General features: G+C 45.5%; 1 long non-coding RNA gene across 1 annotated transcript in view; it reads right to left on the reverse strand.

Annotated features, from left to right (window-relative positions):
- The window catches only part of LOC144589564 (uncharacterized), a 30,031-nt gene extending 11,402 nt beyond the window's left edge, over positions 1-18,629 (reverse strand). The window contains exon 1 of the long non-coding RNA XR_013545737.1: positions 17,396-18,629. This is a non-coding gene — a long non-coding RNA (uncharacterized LOC144589564). The remainder of the gene's footprint in view (positions 1-17,395) is intronic.
- Positions 18,630-18,937: the final 308 nt, after the last annotated feature.

Below are 18,937 nucleotides of genomic sequence, written 5' to 3' on the forward strand. Positions count from 1 at the left end.
CAAACTGAACTAAAGAGTGAACTTAACTGCATTGCTCCTCGTGTGCTACATAAATCCACATCTGTCTGTCTGTCTATAGCTCTGATCAGAGTTCAATTCCATCCGCACACGTTCCATCCCCAGCTCAAAACTGGTTTTAACAGATTCTCCCAGCACACATCCAGCTTGCCTCTGCCCATCAAAACCCAGTCCCTCAAGGAATTACCTAGAAAGATGAAAAAAAAGGGAAAACAAGGAAGGGCCCCTTAATATTGAAAACATGTTTATATCTATCATCTGGAACTGTAAAAGGGTATATTCTGTATATTAAAAAGGAGAACTAAATTGAAATAAGGGAGCCCTAATCAGGGTAAAGATGTAATATGGTGGTTTTTTATTTTAGGTAAATTAAACTAGATATAAAGCTGGGTCATGGATCTGGAACCACTTTCAATAAGAATGTTATTAGAAGACCTTGAGAATTTTATATAATATGAGAGTAATATTATGATAGTAGTCATATTATATACTAAAATTTCTATATGAATGGTTTGAATGTTTGAAAGATGTTTGGAATTTGGGGGGATAACTGGGAAGACACTGAGATGTAAAAGACAAATAATTGTAAGCAAAACATGTAACACGATGTTTGACAAGCACAAAACAATGTAGATAGATTGGAAAACTAATAAAATGTTTATTTAAAAAAAACCAGTCCCTCACCATACAAACCAGTACAAAACTACCTATAAGAGAAATAAGCAGTGCAGAATAACCACACCTCCCAATATGGGTTTTACTAACACCCAGCCATGTTGTATATGATCCTTCTTAGGATTCAAGGAGAAGAAAAGGGCAGGGAGCAAAAAATAAAAAATAAAAAAAGAGCCATGTTTCATAAATTAATGAATAAGGAGGTTACTCTGTGTCAAGTTGTAAATTTAGCTTTTAAAACACAAAATTTAAACATAAGTACAAAAGATTGGATTACATTCACACACACGCACACATTGTACTTGTGGTAGAAGCATGAGGTGGGAGCGTGTCAGTCCAAAGTGCATAATGGGAGTGTTTAGAAATCTTCTGTAGGTCTCACTTATGGTTGAGGCAAAATATCTGGACATGATGAGACAGCCTGTTCAGGATACTTCCACCTCCAGCATGAGAGTGAGACTAGACAGTCAAATTGTCCTGAGCTGGATCATCCTAAACAGGGTCACTTTGAGGTGTTGTGTCTCATCTGGGGCATCCACATGCAAGGATCAGGTGGTTTCGCAGCAGAAAACCAGATTACACCTCAAACAGCCCTATTTAGACCTTCCTCCCTTTAAAGAGGTAGGAAAAAAATAACAAAAAAGATTACTCTCCTCTTCCCTTCCTGTTTCCTCCACTCTGAGAAAGACAATTTCCAGGAAAAAAAATGTTTATTTCCAAGTGGCATAGCGCTGAATTGGTTGGCTGATCAATCAGTTCCGCTGTGCCTTACAAGAGTCTTAAAAAACGCCACAACCCAAAACCTTGACACTCTCTTCTTTAGCATTCAAGGATGAACCAGGTCAAGGTTTACATATCTGTGCAACTTCAGGAAAGATACTAGCAACCATCCACGGCAATGTTGGCGAGGTTCTCGTGTCTGCTGGTGACAATGGGTCCTTCTTTTGAGTGGGAACTTTTTTTGCCTTTTCCAACCTCATGTGCACAAAGGACATCTGGCTGCTGCAGATACACAGACACCCTGCCCAGAGGCCATTGGCTAGCCAAAGCCGAGACCCAGAGTGCATAGTGGGTGTTGGGAGGGGGACAGACCTTAGAAACTCACTCAGACAAACCCAAGTGGTTGTTGGGAAGCGATGCTGATGGGGAACCTTAGGGACGGAGGTGAGGTCGATGTTGGGAGCCAAACATGTTGCAGAAATGCTTGTGGGGGTGGCGGCTGTGTTCCTTCTGTGGAGGCGAGACCTGGCAGGACAGATGGATTTAATTAATGCATGAGCCCTGTACCTGAGCGCTGGGAGCGGTGGCTTGTTTATTTGGAAACAAAACTTGTTTTTCTCATCTCGCACACCTTCCCCCTCCCGTCTTCCTTTCGTTTGCACATGGTTTTCACCCCTAAGGCTTTTTGAAGCCTCTTCCAACTCACACAGTTTTAATCCAACTTGCCTTTTAACCCTTTCATTTCAGGTTTTTGTTTTGTTTTGTTTTGTTTTGTTTTGTTTTGTTGAACCCAAGAGTCTCACAGATGAGCAGATGGAACTTCAGGCATGGAATGGCCCCAGTGGACTGGCCTTGCATGGCGAGACTTTGCATATGATAGATGGCGGTGAGGTGTTCCCTTTGCACATTTTTCAGGTTATCGAATTCTAGAGCCTATCAGCTCTTCCTTACCTCCTAGGCCCATCACAGTGGCAGCAAATTTCTCTAATTTCCTCAAAAACCAATGCCCATTCTTTCTTTCTTATTTCACATGTCCATCTGAAAGCCTTAGGAATGGACCTCAACAAATGGGAAACCCTGACATCTGAGTGTTCAGCCTGGAGGCAGGCAGTGCATCATGGCCTCTCCCAATTTGAAGAGATCCTTGTTCAGCAGGCCGAGGCAGTCCCAAAACCAGCCAAATCAGGGAGCTGGGCAGGGGACAGATTGTATTTGTCTTCAGTGTGGCAGGGATGGTCACTCTTGAATTGGCCTTCTCAGCCACACTAGATGCTGTTCCAAGACCTCTATCCAGAGCACGTTACCATAGTCTCTCGAGACTGAAGGATGCCTACATTGAGGTGGTATATGGTGTCTCCAATGCAGAACTCCGGACACTCCTCTTTGCACTGGACTGTATATACTACATAGCTCCTGTTGTGTTTTGGTGTCTAGTCTTTTGGGTTGACCCACAAACACACTAAGGCAGAGACTTGTCCACCCAAAAGACCAGACACCAAAACACAACAGGAGCAATCTGGTGTATGCAGTCCATAAACAGGAGAATGGCCCAGCACAGGGAGGGGCAATGGCTCAGGACCACAGTCAGCTGTGTTCCTTCATTTAAAGGACAAAGGACACTCATTTGATAACCAAGATGTACTCATTTTAGACAGAGAAGACAGATGGTTTAAGAGAGGGAATAGGGAGGCCATACACTCGCATATAGAAAATCCCTCATCCAACAGGAGTGGAGGCCTTAGATACACTCTGCCTCCTATTTATCATGCTGCCCTTTCATCCATCCCCAGAAGGATTAGGGACACACACAAGAAAGGTCACTGTTAATGACCGTCAACAACCCATGACAATGGGCGGAGAAGGACTGCAGAAATGGGATTATTCCTCACCCTCAGTCCTTTGTCCTTCTAACCACCCTATTCAGACCAGGGAGAAGTGAAATCAGTGTGGAGGATATATCGGAGGAGATCTCCTACCAACTCTCCTCATACTGAAGAACCTGCTTGGATGAGTAGCGAAATGTTTTAGCCTAACAAGAAGTCCAGTTGCCATGACTCGCCTTCCAGGGAACCACACCTGGATGACTGAGAATCTTCACAGACACAGACTAATTAAGGAGTGTTGACTTGGAACAATACGTATAACTTCTTCTTCTTCATCTTCTAAAAAAAGACAACCCAACCCCCCCCCCCTTTCTTTATTTAGCATGGCTCTTACCTAGGCAATACTGGAGTGGCTGAACCAGCAATCGGGTCCAGCAGAAGACAATACTGCACAAAAAGGAATATGAATCCAACTTTTTGAAGGCCAATCACATCAACAGATCACTTTACCAGAATGTCGAAAGAGGCAGGAAAAAAAGGGGTTTTCCTAGAGACGGTACTGCTCATGTCTGTGCCAATGCTATCTAAGAGGCTGCCTACGTTGGACCTCACCTTAAAGGACTGGTCAAGAAACATGCATGGCAGTATCTTCAGCTGCAGGCAGTTTCTTGACCGGTCTTTTAAGAGAAGGCAAAGAGGGGCTGCAGGAACAATTTCCATGTGAACTGCTGGGCTTCAGAAGATCACCCTAATCAAGCCTGACCATTCCAAAGCCGCTCCCTCCTTGCCGCTAATGTAGCCGCACCCTAAGACCCTTCCTTCTCCAGGCTGTACCACATCCCTTGGTAAAGTCTCTGAGAGTTCGCAGTCCCACAAAGCAATGAAAGAAAATTATTGGGAAGTGAGCACACCAAATTTGAATTCGGTTTTGGCTGCCAGTGAAACTTTTCTGCACCTCAACTAACCTTAGCGCCTGAAGAAAGCAGACAGAGAGCGTGGCCACAGCTATGGCCCATTGGGGGGGGGGCATGCGGTGCTGCCTTTGGGCCTCCATGTTTGATCTCCAGCAGCATTCCAGTCCTTCCCCAACAAGGCTTCCCTTCCCCCCCCCCATTGATCTTGGTGCCACTGGCGTCACACAGCTCAAAGCGGTATTTAAAGAACCAAGAAGCTGCAAAGAATCAAGTCAGATAATGGGAAGAAAGACAGAATGGATCCCTGGGGACTTATCACGGTTTCCCTCCAACCATTTTACACAGAGTCGAAAGTTCAACTCCACATTTTCTGGAAAAGAGGAAAAGGGGAGGAGGCTGAGAGGGGGGAAGGCAAGAGGACAAGTTGTGATGTGGGAATCGCTGGATGATGATGAAGATGGAAGGCGCTACTTGAGAAAGCTGAGCTCTTCCAATGAGAAACAGATGTTGCTGCACATATTCTTAAACTCATTCAGGCAGTTTGAAATTAAACTAGAATTGGGGGCACAATAACACACACACACACACACACAAAACAGGGGCCTTGTGGTTTTACTTTCTCCAAACTATTTTGGCATCCAGTCAACCAGCCATTCAGGTGGAAACCTCCGTTTGCTCTTAAGTTGATGACCGCCCGCTCTCATGTCGAGGCTAATTCCACTTTTATGTTCTTCCTCCTCACTGCTGGATAAACCATCCACTGCAAGTCTAGCTGGAAGCTACCTCCACAGACAGTTCTGTGGCACATAGTTATCAGGTAAAAGGTGCATAGTAGCTTTCCTGAACCCAGAGTGCACTGGGGATGCTGGGCTGCATCAATTCAATGTCTACGTTGGCTTGGGCATGTTGTGAGAATGGCTGATGCTCGGTTTCCAAAAGATCTCCTGTATGGAGAATGAGTGCAGGGACATCGCCCCAGAGGGAGACCACAACTGCCATAGAAGGAGATCTGCAAGAAGGCCTTAGGAATGGACCTCAACAAATGGGAAACCTGAGCGTTTAGCCTGGAGGCAGGTGGTGCATCACGGCCTCTCCCATTTTGAAGAGACCCTTGTTCAGCAGGAAGAGGCAGTCCCAAAACCAGCCAAATCAGGGAGCTGGACAGGGGATAGATTGTATTGGTCTTCAGTGTGGAAGGGATGGTCACTCTCGAATTGGCCTCTTCAGCCACACTAGACGCTGTTCCAAGACCTCTGTTCTGAGCACGTTACCGTCTCTCGAGACTGAAGGATGCGTACACGGAGGCTGGCCAAGAATTCTGGGAGCTGGAGCCTCAATGCATGGGGGAGAGGCTGCATGTTGCCAAAGACCGGTGTATAGGATGATAGCCTGAATCACTGCCTGGCATAACTTGGTTAACAAGAAGAGGTATTTTTAGGGTGAATCTCTGAGCCCCTTGTGGTTCTGTCTGGCTTTAAACCTCCGATCTAGATAGTGGAGTGATAGTCCTAAAGATGGCCTAATTACTGGAGAAATGACCTTGATGTTTCACACTTAATGTACATGGGTGAGGAAGTCAAATGAACACATTTATATAAAAAAGAATAACTTAGCCTAACTGCAGCCGTCTTGCCTCTGTAACTTGCTTTGCTACATGAATGTTTCTGCTTAGTAGACAAATAGATAAAGGAGAGAGGCTGCCCGAAATTCCATTGCTTGCAAGTAAATAGTCTAATTGGGATTTCGTCCTTGAGCCTGATAAAAAGATGTGGGTGCCAGCACGGAACCAGGAGAAATGAATTATTGCCAAAGGTTGGACACCAACAACCTCTCCCTTGTCTCTCCTCCTACTCCACACCCCCTTTTGCCTTCCTCCTTTCAAAACTTATAAAATGTATACTCTGTAATAAATGTGTGGTGCTCTCCTCTGCATGTTTGGGCCGACGCAGCTGCATGCATTTTCTTTTCCTGCTTTCAGCTGAAAATAAACAAATATATATCAGATCTCCTTGTCCCTAGTTAATTGAACATCTATCAGAGACAGGTTAATGTGCAGAAATTAGTTCTGGCACCATTCATGGGCAATATAAAGTTATTTGAAAGCTCTCCTGATAAACTCTTAAGTTCAGCCTTACAGTACAGATATCAAACTGAATTTTGTTATTGATAAATGTATTATTCTCCACATCAAAAGAGGCAAATCTAAAGAAATGACTCATCATATTGTGTGTAAGCATAACTAAGTTGCAAAGATGCTTTTTCTGCAGTTAGCCAAATCTTACAGATTACATACATCTTTCCCTCCCTAGTATAAATTCCAGCTATCTCCTGTTTTGGAAAATGAAATGAGACAAGCAAGCGATCACAGACAAAACAGTTGATGGTAATTAAGCTGGACATTGTACTTCTGGATAAACAACAAAGAAGAACACAACTTACAGAAGTTAGAATTCCATCAACAACCAACCTCAAAAGTATAGAGGGGATGAAAATGTCAAAGTGTCCTACGTTAAGGCAAGACATTAGAAGACAGACCATGGAAGCAGGATCTGGTCATCCTCTCCCAAGACGAATGACGGCTGCTGGAGTCATTCCAAAGTCTTTGGCTACCAATCCAAAAATCAGTGAATGTGCAAACATGTCACCTGCAAATGTTCATAGCTTGACTCCTAATATTTAGGCTTCATCTTTTTGGTCCCTCCGTCTGCACCAAAAATGCATAAGAACGAAGGACAATGACAACAGAGAACCTTCACGGCATGCCAGCCAAGCAGGTTGGTGCTTTAGTCTTTGCCGTTTTTGTGATATTTTTCTTTCACTGGTGGAGTAGCTAGTTGAAGTGATTGTCCATGAGAGAAGCTCTGTGTGGCCATCTGGCCTTGAACTAGGCTCTGAGGTTAATCTCTCTCTCTCTCTCTCTCTCTCTCTCTCTCTCTCTCTCTCTCTGCCATGCAAAGCAGGAGAACCATATTGCTCCAACTCACAGAGCCACGGTTAAGGACCGAAACAGAATATAGCTCAAGACTTTAGAACAGCGGTCCCCAACCTTGGGCCTCCAGATGTTCTTGGACTTCAACTCCCAGAAATCCTGGCCAGCAGAGGTGGTGGCGAAGGCTTCTGGGAGTTGTAGTTCAATAATATCTGGAGGCCCAACGTTGAGGATCACACCTCAGAGCTTTCTCTGTTTAACTGTTCTGTGTTAGTTTAAATGTTTCATTTGTTAATGAGCTCCAGAAATGAATTGGCACTTGATTTATTTATTTAGATGCCCATGTCTACTCTCTCTCTCTCTCTCTCTCAAAAAAACAAAACAAAACAAAACAAAACCAAGAAGTAATGGAGGAGCGTGTGCATCTGTCCATCAGTACTGGCAGTCAAGGGGGAACCACTCAAGTTGTTCTCATGTCTCTTTCTTCCTTTGTCCTTTCAAGGGTAATTTTTTCTTACTTTTATCAAAAGCGGGAGCAGCATGAGATGAGAGGAAAGGAGGCGGGTGGAGGGTTAAGGGGTTGATCGTTCCAGAAAGGTTGGAGTGCCTTCCAAAGGGAGATCCTGGGTACAAGGTGTCTGTGGAGCCCCCCTCATAACATGGGCCTGGTGAAGAGGGACAAGAGAAGAGAAGAGAGAAGAGAAGATGGGCGGGATATAAATCAAAGACAAAGAAGAGAAGAGAAGAGAAGAGAAGAGAAGAGAAGAGAAGAGAAGAGAAGAGAAGAGAAGAGAAGAGAAGAGAAGAGAAGAATGGGGAACAGCAATTGCGTGGCTGCAGCAGCCTCATCACCTCACTCAGAGAATCCCTCCTCAGTACTTCAAGGCCTGAAATGCTTAGGAAGAGCCCTGGACTTCATGGAAGAACAAGGCTGTCCAGCTCCCTCCCCCTTCACACCAGCTCCGCATCCACCTTGCAAGGTGCTGAGGCTTTCAGCTTCCATTCTCCCACCTTTTCTCGCCCTGCTTCTCTTGTACTTCAACATTCTAAACCCCAGGAATGCTCGACTGAACACCGGGAAACAGCGGAGGGTTGCCGTTGCACCCTGTGGGTTCCCACGGGCTCTTTGTCCCGCCCTGTCTGTCACCAAAGAGAAGCACAAATGGTGCTTGCGCCACAGTTGAGCCTTTGGCTGAAGGTGGCCGACACCTTTAACACCGTGCGTTGGGCTGGGAAACACCGGGCCGTGTTTTACCCGAGATCTTATAGACCTTCTACCTGCAGTGCTTCCAGGGGAGGAGGAAGACGATGATAGCGACCACCACCAGCACCACCACGATTTTCGAGACGTTTTTCATTTTTGCCTGCAGTAGCAAAACCGACGAGGAATGCTGCAGTGCTCCAGAGACGAACAAATTTTACTTTTGGTTGTTGTGGGTTTTTCTGGCTCTTTGGCCGTGTTCTGGAAGTTGTTCTTCCTAACGTTTTGCCAGCCTCTGTGGCCATGGGCATCTTCAGAGGACAGGAGTCGGAACTCTGTGCTCTGGTTTTTATTTTGCCTGACTTTTCAAGGCATGATATCCACTTTTTAGTTTTTAAGTTGTTAGAGTGCTCTTGGTTGATTTACCAGCAACATCCTAATAATAATAATAATAAGAAGAAGAAAGTAGTTTGGTGAGGAATCTCTCCCGACTTCTTCCCGGCTTCTCCAGGGTCTTCTGCAAGATATCGCTCCTCGGCTGCTGCCTTCAGAACAGATCAGGCCCTCCTTGACGTGGTTTCAGCATCCCATTAGATTTGTTGCACCAGGCACTTGTTCCACTGCCTCCAATAGCCCTTGACACTTCTCCTCCGGAGGCTTCTCTGGCTGCCAGACGCTGCTGGAAGTCCCGTCGAAATCCAGTCTCTGGAGTGGAGATGCCAAGAAGCCTTCAGCTTCTGAGGCTGAGGCTCAGACACGGCCTGCCATCCCATGGAACTGATGGAAAGGTCAGCTTGAGCACACACACACACACACACACACACACACCCTGCTACATTTATCGGGGTTAGCCTTCTGTCTCAGGAGGAAAGCAGCTGCCTGCAGGACGAGCAGCGGACTCTCTAATAAGGCACCGGGTCGTTCAGCTTCTCTGACTTTGTGGTAGCTTGAGAATAAACTATTTTGAATAAAACCAGACCAAGAAAATATATAGTGAGCAGGTCTCCTGCCTTCAGGCACGTGCACCAAGCTGGACCAAATCAGAATATTTGTGCTGCTCTTTAGAGGTTCCAATAACTGTAACCCCTGAATTTTTTTTCTTCTAAATATAATCCCGGATTCTATAGACTTAACGGAAAAATATTTAGTTATCCATATTGTGACAGCTGCAAGAATGATTTTTGCTAAACATTGGAAAGACCCAGAGAATCCAGCTCAAGATGAGTTAAGAGCAAAAATCCTGGATACGGCAGAGATGGATAAACTATCAGAATGGCTAGACTCAACAAGAAAGACGAATCATGAAGATTGTTGGCATAAATTTTATGATTGACTTAGAAACAGAATGTTAATTAATAGTTGATCATTGAAAGCCTAAGATCAATTTAGAATTAGAGTATGTATTGTGAATTAGTGACATCGGAAACTTATGCAACTTTGAAATGTAATAGATAAGAATGAATATTGTAAAATATTCGTGTTGATTTACAACCCTTGTTTAATCCCAAAATCAGAAAAACACTATAAAGAACCAACAAAGAATTGAAAAAATGGAAAATAAGGCAGAACATTTTATACAGATCTCCGCAGAAAATATTTGGACCTGCTTTTGTTCCAGAAGAGGGGCGGCTCAGAATGTGAGACCCTGAAGTATATTCTGTCAACAGGAGAGTCGGTTAGAGTGGAGAATGTGGCGGCCTTTTTGAAGCAGATAGTGAGGAGCTGCAGACTGAGACATAACCAACCTGTAGATCTAGTTAATTATTAGTTTGTTTATTTATTTATTTATTTATTGCATTTATATGCCGCCCATCTAGACATAGCCTACTTTGTTTGTTATCTTGTATATGCATTTTTACTTTTTGTGCAGGCCAATAAAGGCTCTGGCTGACTATTCCTCTGGGGTGACGGCGAGGCAAGGTGAGGATCCTGGAATGGAGCAACACCACATTGGAATATTTGTGTCCCATCTAGCATTTCCAGAGTTTAAAAGATGGCCACTGATCTGAATGGAAGAAAGAAGAAGTTCAAAGGAATCGCGAAGAAGAAAGTGAGGGACCGCTGGACCTCCCTGTAAAGTCTGAGGTCACCCCCAGGCAGCCAACCCACTGACAGCCTAGTGAGGAATCTCACACTGGGACCATTTCAGGGGATATATGGTTTCTCTCTCTCCCAGCGAGTCTATGAGGCCTTCTTGAAAGTGATGGATAAAAGAGGGGGGAAAAGCTTGCGTTGCCATTCCAAGAGAGCCCTTTCCCCTTCTGAAGTCCTTTTCCTTTTTCCCCCCCCCTGCTTTTTCACTTAGCTGAATTAAAACTTCACTGAAATATCACTCTGTTATTAGTGAATATCTGCATGGAAGGATGATGGTTCTATGGGCTTTGACTAGATAGGGCTCCCTCTTAGACGCCAATGTACTGAACTATCACACTATTAAAATGGACTGTCTGTGAGGGGGGGGATGATGATTCTATGGGCTTTTTGAACGTCTCCTAACAGGGGGAGGGCACGTCTGACCCAAATCTGTATGTCCTTGATTTGGGTGTAGAAGGAGCTCCCACTCACATCTGATCAAGACATTTAGAAAGGGATTCTTCTACAACATGCCTTGCATAAATTTTATTTTTTTAAAAAAAATTTATCCCACCTTTCTCCCTAAAAAGAAACCAAGATGGCAAGATGTGGCACATTTTCCATTTGCAAAAATTAACGTGTCCATGTGTGAAGGGCAGAGAGAAAAATCTCCTTCACGAAAGGGAGACGGAGGTTTGTCAGCTCTCACGGTGTCTCCTGAGGTCTCGGAGAACGGCCATGTTTTTCTGCATCTCCGGGCAGGGAAACAAATTTCAGGATGCGCAAAACATGAGGAGATAAACATCTGACTTTGGCACCCGTCTCCACCCATCACTTGTTTGTCTGTCGTGCGTTGAGATGGATCCACTTCTCTACCATCCCATTAGTGGTGTCACTCTCAGGATGGTTCACACCGTACAATAAAATCTTATAACAAAATCACCGTGGAAGAAATACAACAAAAATACAACAAAGTACAATAAGCCCTGTTGCTAGCTAAAACTGGCTGGGGCTGAGATCCTGGTCTTGGATCTGCCTTTGCTCCTGCAGACGTCCTTCTTTCTACCTCGTGTTCCATGGCGGAAAGCCATTTCTGTCAGAGATGTGGAATGTGCTTCCAGGGCATTCAGGTGACCGTAGCGCAACCCCCTCTTCCCAAAACAAGATTGCCCAATATTTTTACAGTAACCACAACTGCTTATGAATTCTTCCTTGGCATGAAACACGTACAAGGTTTTCTGAAACAGTACCTGTGCTGCCATTGAGAACAGACCAGCTTCCTCCATCGGCCAACTGTTTGGGTGGCCAATGCAATATTTTGGGAATACGTGTCCTTCTCGTGACATGACTGTGTTGAGGACAGAAAGATACAATCAGCAGATTCAAGCTTTGGAGAACCTTCTCTCTATTTGGTTTGATTTGACTTGACTGTTTAGCTGTGTAATTTATTTAATTTATATTATTGCCATGACCATCTTGGGCTGCCAGAGGTGGGTTTTAATGGGATGATGGTTGAGCCTTCCTGCTTTGAATGTGTTTCTGGTGTTGCGTTTGTTTACTGTCTTTTAGTGTGGTATCTCTTTGGCCTTTTTAAATATTTGTATACTTACTGTTTTTAGCATTGAATATTGTCTTTTAATAATGTAAGCTGCCTTGGGTCCTTTTTAAGGAGAAAAGCAGGGTGAAAATATTTTAAATACATGAAAAAAATGTATGCACAGTTAGTTAGGTAAGTTATAGGGGTGAGGAGGTAAGCTTGTCTTTTTTTTTGTTTTATTTTATCCCATGTTCATTTTCTGTTGTGAGCTGCCTCAGAGTAGTGGCCTCAGAGTAGAAGTTAAATGGACGGACGGACGGACGGACGGACGGACGGACGGACGGACGGACGGACGGACGGACGGACGGACGGACAGACAGACAGACAGACAGACAGATAGATAGATAGATAGATAGATAGATAGATAGATAGATAGATAGATAGATAGATAGATAGATAGATAGATAGATAGATAGATAGATAGATGCTTGATGTAGTGGTGCCAGATCTATTGTTGAGATATCTGAAGGGGCATTGCTGCCATGACCCACAGCAGCCGATGCCCCTTGTTCCACCCCATCCTTGAGGGCTCTCTGCCGTGCACGCTACCTGGCTCTTATGCCAAAATAGGGCTCCTCCTCCTCCTCTTCTTCTTCTTCAGTGGAACACTGTCAGGATCTTTCCTGTACTGCCCTGGCAACTGCAGGATTGGGGCCAGCCTGACCCAGGAGTGGCCTGGTGTTTGCAGGATCAGGCCTTGGCCTGGGTAGCAGCTGCTGGGCCACTCATGAGGCTCACCTGAAAACCTGTAGGGAAGGCCTATTTAAGGAGTGGTTCTCCTTCCCGGCACTGGCCTCATCAATCAATGTCTTTGGCTGTGCCCACTGCTCCAGAGGCGCTGTGTCCCTGCATTGCTGTGTCTTGACTCTGGTGTTCTTCTGTTCCTGCTTCTGTTCCTGCCTTGGCCCCTGCTCTTCCCTCCTGCATCTTGGTGCCTTGTTCTTGCTTCATTCTCCCAGCCTGGTGCTCCCACCTCCGCTTGGTCATGACGAACTGCTCAGTGAGTGCTTTTTGGACTTGATCCTCTGTGTAGTGGATGGGGTCCAGGGGAAAGGCTGCCTGGGATGTCTTGGACTGTGACAAAGGCATTGTATGCAAAGCACCTTCCTCTGTCCTGAAAGGCCATCTGCACACACCCAGCCACTTTGCTGCAACAATGGCAAATACACTTTCTACCTTCATCTGAAACTTGTACCAAGGCCAGCCCCGCTGGCAGGTAGAGTGAAGCATCCACCTTGAGCAGCTCACTTAGAGAGACAGAGAGCTCCCTTATTATGCCCAATGTCCAAAATACTTTATATATAAAATACACTATCTCCAAAAAAGCATATAGATAAATATGTGTGCTTAAAATCATAGAATCCTAGAAAAGTGAAGTTGGAAGGGGCCTCCAAGGCCATCCAGTCCAGCTCCCTGCTCAAGGCAGGAATCCATAGCAAAGGAAACCTGCCAGGTGGTGATCTAAGTTCTCCAGAGTTTCAGAAGCTGGCAAATGAAATGCAAAAAGCAGACGATCACACCACGTCGAAGAGCAACTGATTTTGTTTCCATGTGAACTTTTCACTCCATTCCAGAGGTTTCTCTTAAGCATACTTTGTTCTCATTGCCTGTTATATCATTTTGAAGTGTTTTTCTTTGCCACTGCCTATTAATAGTGCTGAAAAGGTATCTTGATGCATTTACTCTTTGTGTAACTTGTTACATTTCCAGTATTTTTGTTGTCATTTTTTTGTGGACAAAAAAATCCTGAAGACGAACAAGAGAACGGCGGAATATCAGCAAAAATCCAGACCCAAGGTCCCTCAAAGTGCCCCAGCATGCCCTTGGAAAGCAACCAGAAAGCATTACTCTTTACACCGAAACAGTAATCGTGTTTCTTCTCATTACTTTGCTACCCAGATGTGCCTTTGTGACATGTTTGCTACCTGTTTACCGTCCCCCACCCCCGGGGAGGGGGTGTTAATGTTGTGACAAAACCAACAAGGAATTTAACACTTATTTTGGGTAAGTTTTATTGAGGAGGCAAAGGCAACAACAACAACAACAAAAACATAATAATAATAATAATAATAATAATAATAATAATAATAATAATAATAATAATAATAATAATAATAATAGTCCAAATGGCCTGCAATAAGAAACCTTCTGTTTGTAACAGCAGCTATGGAATTGTGGAGTCGGGAGGGGCCTCTAAGGCCATCAAGTCCAGAAGTCCCCATCGAGGGCAGCTCGGGAAGATGGTTGGTCTACGTTTCTCTTGAACACCCACAGCCTTGGAGTGCCCACCACCTTTCAAGATCATGGGTCCTGTTGTCATAATGCTCTACGGTAGTCTTGGGAAACTGGTGTTGCAGTTCTGGTTCAAGACACCCATGGAAGGAGTTGTTCCACTGTGAGAAACTTCTGCTTAAAGGATGTAGCTGCATTCTGTTCCAGGGACGGGCATACACTCCTGGCAGGAAGTGGCAGCTGCCAGCAGGTGGGGTAGCCCCTTAGTCTGCCCTTTTGCTTTGAGGTAGAGCATAAGATCAAAGGGTTTCTTCAGCCAATCCTGGTTACAATTAGGTAACTCGTATCCTATCTGAATTCTAACAACATACTATGTAACTCATGATGAGTCAATAAAAAGAGCTCTCAGGGCGTTGCCTGCAGGCTCCGCTGGTTCAGACATCCTTGCTGTCGACTCCTTTGTTCTAAGGCAAATAGCCTTCCTTTGTTCTGTGATCACCCACATTGCACCACCCCATACAGTTCAGCCGGCTTGGCTTGGGGAGGGGGTTCTCCATTCTCATCGAAAGAGCCCATTCAGTGTGGCCATGCACTCTGGGAGGTTGGAGTCCAGAGAAGTGCATTTCCCAGGTCACCTGGACTCCATCAGCCTGTCTGTGAAGCCCCATCTTTTATTTTCTGCCCTTGACCCCAGGTGTCAGAGTGGCGGCCTCAGTTTCCTGACCTGCCCCATCAGTAAGTTTGTTATGCCCGTATCGTCCTAATCTTCCCAACGATATGTTGAGATGGATGGCCAGTAAAAGCTAAAAACTGATGATGCTTCAGAGACATTAGCATCAAAGAACCATAAGCTCACAGAGCTGAAAGGCACCTCAGGAGTCACGGAAGCCAAGCCCCTTCTTCCAAAGCAGGAGATCCCAGTTAAAGAATCCTTTATAGGTGGTCACCCAACATCTGCTTAGAAACTTCCCATGAAGGACAGTGGACCATTCTCTGAGGCAGTCAATTCCACTGTCCAGCTGTTCTTACTGTCAAGATATACAGTCATGGCTAAAAGTATTGGCACCTTTGAAATTCTGTCAGAGAATGCAACCCTTCTCTCAGAAAACTGTTGCAATTGGAAATGTTTTGGTACTCACATGTTCATTTCTTGGCTTTGCGTTGAATTGCCACGCTCAATTGAAGATGTGTGAAGAAACTCATGCACTGGTTGTCTGTGGTTTGAGTCACTCTTCGCAATACACCCTACTAGGTAGAAGAATCGCCTGGATCGTTTCCCCCCCCCCCCCCAATTTGTGTCCTTCACCCTCCCCCAGGTGACATGTTACAGGTGTGAAGAGGCCGGCCACAGAGACTGTCGAAATGTTAGGAAGAACAACCCCAACGAGATCCAACTGGCTTACACTGATTAGATCTCCCACTGGCACATGTTCTTCGGTGCCTGGGCAGATTTTTTTTTAAACTGAGCTCTTACTGGCTTTGGGAGAAGGCCTATCTCAGTGCTGAGAGTGCCTGCAGAAGACTCCCAGGGCTGGCACTTCTCTGACGGGCAGAGAGGGATCTGTGGGTATGGAGGGACCCGAAACTTGACTCTGTCTGATCGATGCCCTTCCTTCATCAATCTTCCCTCTGACTCCCACAGCACCTGTGCAGAGCCGAAGATCCAAAGTCTTCCCCTGGCCATGGGTGGGGAACCAGTTCCCTGTGCTGATTAAGCAGCCCGTACATTGAAGACCGCCGAAGAATGAATCCTTTTGAATTGTGGTGTTGGAGGAGGCTCTTGAGAGTCCCCTGGACTGCAAGGAGAACAAACCTATCCGTTCTAAAGGAAATCAACTCTGAGTGCTCACTGGAAGGACAGATCCTGAAGCTGAGGCTCCCATACTTTGGCCATCTCTGGAAAAGACCCTGATGTTGGGAAAGTGTGAAGGCAAGAGGAGAAGGGGATGACAGAGGACGGGATGGTTGGACAGAGTCATCGAAGTGGCCAGCATGACTTTGACCCAACTGCGGGAGGCAGTGGAAGACAGGAGGGCCTGGGGTGCTCTGGTCCATGGGGTCACGAAGAGTCGGACACAACTTGATGACTAAACAACAACAACATTGAAGATGCACTGAGCAACAGGAGAATAGATGGGGAGGGGGGGAAAGGAATATAAAATTTAACTGAGGCATCTGGCTCTTTTTCAAGTTTTGTAAATCCACCCGTCCTCTTCCCCTTCCTCTTTTTTAAAAAAGGCTTGCCCTTGTGGATTTATCAGAACAAACACTCCATAAATTTGTTTCAGGGGTCTCTTGCTTCCCTGGCTTTTGAATCATGTGCATCTCCAGTTTACCCAAGGTGTATTTGGTTACACTAATGGAAACTAGTTTATGATACAAACAAAGCTTCTTTTTCGCCTAGCCTTTTTTGACAATTTTTTTTCTCCCAAGAGGAGATAAATTAAACTCATCTTTGCTGTCCGTTGTGGCTTGCTTTTTGAAAGGGGAAAAAATCTTATAAAAACAGATTTATTGGGGCAGCCGGGTTGCTGATTTGTTTTATGACTTCCTCTGCATATGGAACAATTATTTATTATGACTGATGTAGCACCATCGGCATACGTTCCACTTCATAGTGTGTAAGCCGGCAGGATTCTGATTCGAGAGAGATATACTGTAAGCTTGAATATAATGTTGGCCTCAGTTAATCCCTGCAATCAAAACTGTCTTCCCCCTCTGATCCAGGTCCCATGTTTGATCTTTGGCATCATTAAGTGCAAGGATTAGCAAGCAGGGGATGGAAGGGAACTTTCCTCACTAAAGCCAGTTGGTTAATGGCGCCCCTGAGCTTGGTGGGCCAACTCAGTAAGATGACATGTAAGGCATAGGCTTCTGCTCTGCTCGTGTGCCAAACTTACCCGTCAGAATCCAAGATGATAAGAATAAACAAAATCCATGGGGGTGGGGTGGGGTGAAGGTCCCTGTGCCCTGCACCATAAAAACAACAAGCCTGGTGTCAACTTGAAACTAGCATGTTGAATTTGGGACAGGTTTTTCCAGACCCTAACCCTAGTCCTAGAGCTTCTGCACATCCTGTAGCAACCCCTCAGCCAAATTACACACAAACACAGAAAGAGAGAGAGGGATTCCCCCAGATGCTGTCTCAGCCCCCCCTGCCCCCAATTCACACTTAATAGACTTTAGCCAAGAAGCAAAAAAATAAGTCCTAACCAGAAATGTTTCTTCTCTGCAGATCCTTCTCTCTGCCTCCTCCCACGATCTCTTTATCATTCCTCTCAGAGCGGGGTGATGCTCCTTCCTTGTCTGGCACCTTTCCGAGTTGACCACTTGAGAGGTCCAAGTGCTGTGCCCATGGGATTTGCAGGTCTCCACCATCAACTCCTGCGCCCTTTCGTGGCCCTTCTGGTGAAGTGGGAGGGGTGAAGGTGTTTGGGTTGAGGCCGAAACATCTAGGGGTAGCCTTCTCCACCCCAGCATCATCCAGACTTCACGTCTCATTACATTGCAAGCACAAAGTAGAACTCAATTGTGCCTTTGGTGCTGCAAAATGAGGGTTAATGGCAAGTCGTCCATTATTTATCGCTTGCTATGTCTATGGAAGTGAGAGCTGGACCATAAAGAAAGCTGACCGCCGAAGAATTGATGCCTTTGAATTGTGGTGCTGGAGGAGGCTCTTGAGAATCCCCTGGACTGCAAGGAGAACAAACCTATTAATTCTAAAGGAAATCAACACCGAGTGCTCACTGGAAGGACAGATCCTGAAGCTGAGGCTCCAGTACTTTGGCCATCTCATGAGAAGAAAAGAGTCCTTGGAAAAGACTTTGATGTTGGGAAAGTGTGACGGCAAGAGGAGAAGGGGACGACCGAGGAAGAGATGGATGGATAGTGTCTGCGAAGTGACTGGCATGAATTTGACCAAACTCCAGGAGGCAGTGCAAGACAGGAGGGCCTGGTGTGCTCTGGTCCATGGGGTCACGAAGAGTCGGACACGACTAAATGACTAAACGATGTCTAAGTGCTGCTTTGTAGTGATTTCGGCCGTCATTCTCTGGGAAGAGGCGTCCCTCCATTGGGTTTCTGCAATATGATCGAGGTGCTGCCTCTCGTTCGCCTAGCTGAGCACAAAAGCAACTGGTTTCTCTCCCAGCTGCTGAACTGTAGGAGGTTGCACTGAGATTGTGTCTCCTGGTGGCCCCCACGCTGTGGAACTGCTAGGTATTTAAGGATGGCACACTGGCAGACATTCAGGGCCTGGCAGAACTGACGGGGGGGGGGAGGGAACGAGTCACTGCAGCAGAAGAAATTAAGTGCAAGATAGTTAAATAGCCACCCAGTTGGTTTTAGGTTGTGGATGTCATTGCCAGCATCTGAAGCGGGGGAAAGAACCGTAGAAGCATGATGGGTCATACCAAGCTAGCCAAGCAAAACTGGCCAGCTGGGAAGGACTTCAGGGCTATAACCGTATTATGTTCACCTCTTCCCATCTTGTGGTGGTGGTGGTGGTGGTGGTTACATCTCTTTGCCTACCTGAATATTCTTGGCTGCTGCTTTTGGGCTGGCTGTGAAAGAAGAAGGTGTTAAGCCCATGGGCGGCTGAAGTTTAAGCTGCCCGAACAGGGTTTTTAAAGGAATTCTTCCTATAAAGGTGTCTATTTATTACACAGCGCAGGCATTCTGACACAGGCAAAAACCATCTGTTCTGTCTCGCTCATCCTAACAACAAATATATCTATAAAATGACACCACCGAACC

Source organism: Pogona vitticeps, chromosome 5 (genome assembly GCF_051106095.1).
Source record: "Pogona vitticeps strain Pit_001003342236 chromosome 5, PviZW2.1, whole genome shotgun sequence".
NCBI classification, from domain to species: domain Eukaryota; kingdom Metazoa; phylum Chordata; class Lepidosauria; order Squamata; family Agamidae; genus Pogona; species Pogona vitticeps.